This window comes from Glandiceps talaboti, chromosome 8 (genome assembly GCF_964340395.1).
Source record: "Glandiceps talaboti chromosome 8, keGlaTala1.1, whole genome shotgun sequence".
NCBI classification, from domain to species: Eukaryota; Metazoa; Hemichordata; class Enteropneusta; family Spengelidae; genus Glandiceps; species Glandiceps talaboti.
This window is the reverse complement of record NC_135556.1, coordinates 10,992,287-10,998,909: the sequence shown is the minus strand read 5'-3', so window position 1 is coordinate 10,998,909 and position 6,623 is coordinate 10,992,287. Positions and strand designations below refer to the sequence as shown.

General features: G+C 35.8%; 1 pseudogene; it reads right to left on the bottom strand.

The window, feature by feature from the left end:
• Positions 1-5,695: 5,695 nt before the first annotated feature.
• On the bottom strand, positions 5,696-6,256 carry LOC144439180 (ryncolin-1 pseudogene; annotated as a pseudogene).
• Positions 6,257-6,623: the final 367 nt, after the last annotated feature.

Sequence of the window (6,623 nt, the reverse complement as noted above, 5' to 3'; positions counted from 1 at the left end):
TGTAGCACAGGCATTTTGCTCTAAGACTTCTACTTCCTGTAGTATTGAAATAAAAAACATTTGTTTCACATGATTTCCTCTAGTTATTTAGATCACATAATCTCATCCGAGATATCTCCTCGAGAAACGGGTGAGAGAATAGCAAGAAATGATTGATTGGGGTTATTTAAAAGTACGTGCTTGATTAATTCTCTAATGCACCTGTATCATTTAAACGGTGATATACGAATCCAGTTGTAAATTTTATCTAGTAAAGGCATACATAACACTTTCACTTTGACAATTTAAGGGGTAGGTGTTGTTTTTTTATAAACTATTAAACTATCTAGTAGACGTTGAAATTCAACATCGTCAAAGTCAGTTAAAGTGGCCATATGGATGAGAATTTGGTATTTATTTTGGATTTTTATTTGATAAAACAGCTTCACTATGTTTTTCTACTTGAAAATATAATGCGAAAGAACATATACCAAGTCCATGTTCATAACTCAATACATTGCAAAAAGATGCAAAAAGTGTAAAAAGTTTGTTATTGTACGTACAATAACAAACATTTTACACACTGTTGAATGTTTTGCCGTTTGTTGAGATGTGAACATGGACTTGGTATATGTTATTTCACATTATTTTTTCAAGTAGAAAAACATAGTGAAGCTGTTTTATCAAATAAAAATCCAAAATAAATACCAAATTCTCATCCATATGGCCACTTTAAAATTGTTTACATAACGTCTTCGATTTCCCCCCCCCCCCCATCACCTCTTTGCCTTTTTAGTAAGGAAAACCTTACATAAGTTGGTCCGAGTACCAACCCCAAATCCACTAATAGGAATACTAACAAGTCTTGACTACTTAAGGAAGGTAATACACTCGATTTTAGCTAAGTTCATGTGACAAATATCCATTTTTGAATGTTTGTAGTAAATGCATAAAGTACTTTGGTTTTTTTTTTCAAATTCCACTCTACAGATCCACCACTTTTTACCTTATTAATCAGTCCAAGATCACCAGTCGACCAACCTGGCACATCAGTTAAGTTCACATAAGTCCAGTCGCGTTCAGGGTGAAGTTCGTCCGACACAACACCCTCCTTGAGTATTTGACACTCTTCGGTCCATCGCATATAGTTAATAGATGTACACTCTTTAGCCAATGATTTACACATATCAACGCAGAGCAGTATGTTTTGGGACCGTCCTACAACTCTTTGGACGTGAGAAATCAACTTAGAGTCCTTGTGACTGACACGTTCAAGTACTTCAGGCATCGTTACGGATAAGACTTCTTCGCCATGACTAAGCTTACTGCGTATGAACAAAGCTAAGACAACATAAATTGCCGTCAATGATAAAGACATGACAGGGCAGCAAATCTTCACGTACGATACTGTCTGGATTCACTGTATATGAATTTGTAGATGAGACGTACAGGGTTGTTTAGTCATATGTGATCACGTGACCATGGAGCTGACACCCACTCACACTCACTAACAAATGGAGAGACTACACGGTTAGTATTATTAATGATGACCATTGTTGTTATGGTGATACAAATTGAAAGCATAACAACACATCATATTACTTCGTTGTTTGCATGTAAAACACTTCTTTATCAGCCCAGCAATGTTTACAAAGTTTTTGCTGAACTGTGGCCTAAACTGGTAAACTTGTACTAATTATAAAAGTTACTGTAGTACATAAATGTTCTACTAAAAGAACAAACAGGATGATTTCATCAGAGTTATATTTGTAATGTTTAGAGGGCCGACAAAAAGTCATTTTCACTAACCTTGCGTCACACAACCTCTCTAAAATATAATTACAATGTATTATAAAGGGGCGATACATCATGCATGGGAAGTAAACAAAGTCAGTAGCTTCACACCTCTTGAGCCCTTGCCCGAACAGTACTGAGGCACTGCCCGTTTCATTTTACCGTTTCATGGCCGGTTGTGTTTGATACAGCCACTAAAACCAATAAAAAAATCTGCATATTCTACACTAAAATAGCAAGATTGCAATTTCTTGCTACATTTTGTCTATTATGAAATAAACCGTTTAAACATACTGCAGCTGGATGTAGACAGACGGACGCCAATGTTTTGATATCTGCATTTCATGTCTGCATGGTGGCGGCAGGTTCGTTCATTTCATTTAGACAAAATGTTGCAGGAATCTGTATTCGTTTAATTTTACTATCTAAAAGTATAGCATGTGGCGTTTCTTACTGGTTTCTGAATTGTTGTATCAAACAGAGCCAGTGAACAGTGACATAAAATAGGCGGTAATCGTTTCAAGAAGCATGAAACTACTAACTTTATTTACTGCTATTAAAGAAAAGTAATATACATTTTTCGATAGGCCAATGATTAATCGATTACCATCAATTTTAAGTATTGTACTGCGATTCATACGCATCACTGATTGGCCTAATTAAGTTCATATTAGTATTACGTATAACTTACCAGAAAAGAGCGCATTCGTTGCATGGGTGTGTATCGATTGAGTCTAACCTCAAATAAACTCTTGTGAGTCTCAGTAACACATTTGTGTTTCGAATGACAGCAAGTAATAGCATAATGGTTTAGAGTCAGTTTCTCGCCAGTGTTGTTGAGACTTTTTTTACAATGCTGTTTGTGAGAGACAGACAGACAGACAGACAGACAGACAGACAGACAGACAGACAGACAGACAGACAGACAGACAGACAGAGACATATAAACAGATATAGGCGGGCTTGTTAAACAATAAGTATAATATCAGAAAATATAAATACACCAGAATATGGCAATAGTTGGTTCGCAATTTGTAGTTTGTATCAGATCTATACATCCTTACGTTGAGGAAGGTGGTCACCCTATGCTATGTATAAACAAAAGAGAATAGAACGGGCAGATACAGTAGAAGTGAAATACGGTAAATAAAACAAATCGATCCTCCTTAATCACATTTATCTGAATGATGAAATGTGAAGCTTCCCTAAGCTTGCCTAACTCCCAAAAATCATTAATTATGCAAATGATTTATTAAAATAAAATAAAAAAACTTCATAAACAAGATTTATAGGGCACATGCGTTTATAATCATCCACGCTATGTACCAATTTATTCACTTATATTTGAAACCTCAATTTTTAAGATAATTCCTAATTAAGAAGCTATTACTTGTGCAAATTATATTACTCTTAAGCCTGCAAAAATCATTAATTGTGCAATGTTGATAACCTCATTAATATTCATAGGATGTTTACCAAAACCTTATCAGTTCTTACGATTCCTATAAACAAAGCAGATGTGTATCTATTTATCAGAAATGGTGCGATACGTTTTGAGATATCGTGTCCACAGACATTAACAGACGTACATACATACATAAATAAATACATACATACATACATACATACATACATACATACATACATACATACATACAGAGACACACACACACATACATACATACATACATACACACACACACACACACACACACACACACACACACACACACACACACACACAACAGAACGAGCTATTACATTATGCCGCAGCGTGAACATAATACCAGTATTACACTTCAATACCACGCTATCCCGCAAGCCGCGCTGCCCTGTTCTTCACAAAGGAATTTATCTTTTTTTTTCTACAAGATAATAATAATCCATTAATCAATTTATTAATATTTCAAATCGATTCGTCCATTTCAACGTTGTCACGTTAAATATACATGTAATGCCATGGTTACCAGCTAAACCCAATAAATGTACAATTTGTATTGATTAGATATAACATACTATACATGCACATCTATATATGAACAAAGACCTAAAATATTGCATATATATATATATATCTGATAAAACCTATCGCCAACTACGTGAATAAATGTGAATAGAAAAACTAGATCCACTCACCAATGGTATTAACAGAAAGCAGTAACATTGCAACCAGTAGTCACCAATCTTCAACAGCTGGCAGAATGTAATGTTCACACCATTTAAGGACAAGAACACTATTTTGTGGCATTTATCACACTGCATGTTACTTAAACACATTTATTTAAAATTTAGGAAATGAAAGAATTGTACAAAGAGTTTTAAATCATAATATTATTGTAAATCATACATTATATAAAGTTTACATTACGTGACTCTTAATGAAAATATCGAAATTACGATTGTACGTTTGCTTAAATTAATCTTAACTTAGAATATTTTATGTTGTGTCCCAAATTGTATAAATTTGTGTGTGAACTTCAAATCGAAAATAAAGTGCTGAGAGTACCGGTACTGGGGTAGTTTACACAGTGTTTCGAATAATCAAAAATATAACTTAAGTAAAATATTTTTGTTATCTAGTTACAATTTTCAATTCAAATGGTAAATATAAACTTTGGGGAAATTTCCCCCGGAGAAAAAAATAACATATTACCTCGACATAACTCTCTCGTTATCTCGACATAACTATTTCGTTTGGCAAAAAAAATAATTGTGTGCATAGTAGGTAGATTTTTTCCATGGGTATGAAAAGTATAGAAATGAAAAATTTATTTTCTATTCCTCAAACTAGCTGAGTTAAAAAATGATTTTACCTCTATTATGTTTAAAAAATTTTGATCAAGTAGTAAATCATATATAGTTTAGAAGTCAGGGCATATGAGTTATCACTTAATAATAGTTTTCATATTCATATTATTTATTTTCACCAGACACAAAGGGAAAATGATACACAACTGAGAAGAAAAGAAAAGAAAAACTGTACCTGGTGAGGGCCATAGAAATAGTTCAAGCAGAACTAGTCTAGTCTAGAACAAGTAAGTAATCAGTTCTATAGATTTATTTTAGGTATAAGTTAAGTGAGTCCAATTGATTTATTGGCTGAATTAGCTAGATTTACTTTACAGATTGATGCAACAGTAGAAAATAATCTGTGTCTTGCGAGATAATTTGATTTTAAAGTAAACGAATCAATAATCGTTCAAATCAAATGAAGTCATGCATATCAAAGAGAGATTGGTGGAGAGAATTATTTCAAAAGACAAACAATTTAGATCCAATAGAAAATGTAAACATTCATTTTGAAATCATTACTACGACTGTATAATGCAAAAGTGATCCATTTGGATGGCACATCCCTGGTCACAATCCTATAAGAGTACCCCCTTCCCCGGGGGGGGAGTCGTGCCGGACAATAAAGATTTAGTAATTAAAAACGTTTAATGAAAAAATTATATAATTTTAGTTGACTCAGACGATAAGTTGTAGCAACGATAGTACGATTTTTTTCGACCCAGACGACGATTTGTTTCAACCCAACTGGTTTCCATTGTGGATATTTATTTCTGTGAGTGCATGAATGGGACAACCAACTAGTCCACAGGCAAACAGCAAAATTCAGACTGTATATGTAGAGGGGAGCGTTCACGTAGTTTTTACGGATCCGGAGGGATAGGGGTGGCCCGATTTTATTTTTTAATTTCTGTATGTTGTACTGAAATATACTAACTTCCTTGTGAGCCCTTCTCGAAACAAACCTCCCCTTCCGCTCAACGAATGAAAACATTTCGGTAAAAGAAATGACACTATTCTTTGACCACTAAATTGAGATAATACATCCCTTCTACGATTAGTTGTGCCCCCCCCCCGTCGTAAAATCTGAACGCTCCCTATGTATTGAATATTGTGTTAAAGTGTAATGTACTTATGCGCGTTTTATCAACATAGACACCTTACGAACAGAGTAATAAATTGGCTCAAATATTAGGCCATATGAATAGCCATATCCTGCAGCGAACGGCATATTCAAATCGACATGGAAACAGTGAATGAACATCAAGGGATCAGGGGAAAATTTGTACCACCAGCCACTTGATATTACTTGCGCACAATGTAACGTGGGATTCAGCTCGTTATCTCTATCCTTGGTAGAGAATGGTGCTCCGTTATGATATATGAATGGACTAGCCACAGCATCTCCGGCGATTTTACTTCCAACAGACATCGCGTATTGCGAGGCTTCATCACTAAGTGAGAATGTTGCAAATTGTATCCAATATTGGTCTCCACTTAACGTCTCCATATTTAAACGAATGGTGTAAGGTACGGTAGAAGTCGTTAGTACGTGGATGACGTCATTGCCTAACCAATATTCACCATTGGCATCACCAAAGCCATTCTTGTATTCGTCCCAGGTACGTCCGAAATCCACCGAGTCGTCAAACCGTCGTTGCATGACGGTCCACCCTCCTCCATCAGTATCCATGTCACAGTAAACTTGTGACGTCACAAACTGGTGAATATCATACACCCCACTCGTTGTCAGTCCTATATTGTACAACTCTTGACAGTCCCACTCAGCTGAAAGAAGTAAGCATGGAATGACATGATGATGATGATGATGATGATGATGATGATGATGATGATGGTGGTGGTGGTGGTGGTGGTGGTGGTGGTGGTGGTGGTGGTGGTGGTGGTGGTGGTGGTGGTGGTGGTGGTGATAATGATGGTGGTGGTGGTGATGGATTATGATGATGGTGGTGGTGATGATGATGATGATGATAATGGTGGTAATGGTGGTGGTGCTGGTGGTGCTGGTGGCGAGGTTATTGTTGGAGGTACTGCCGTTGTTG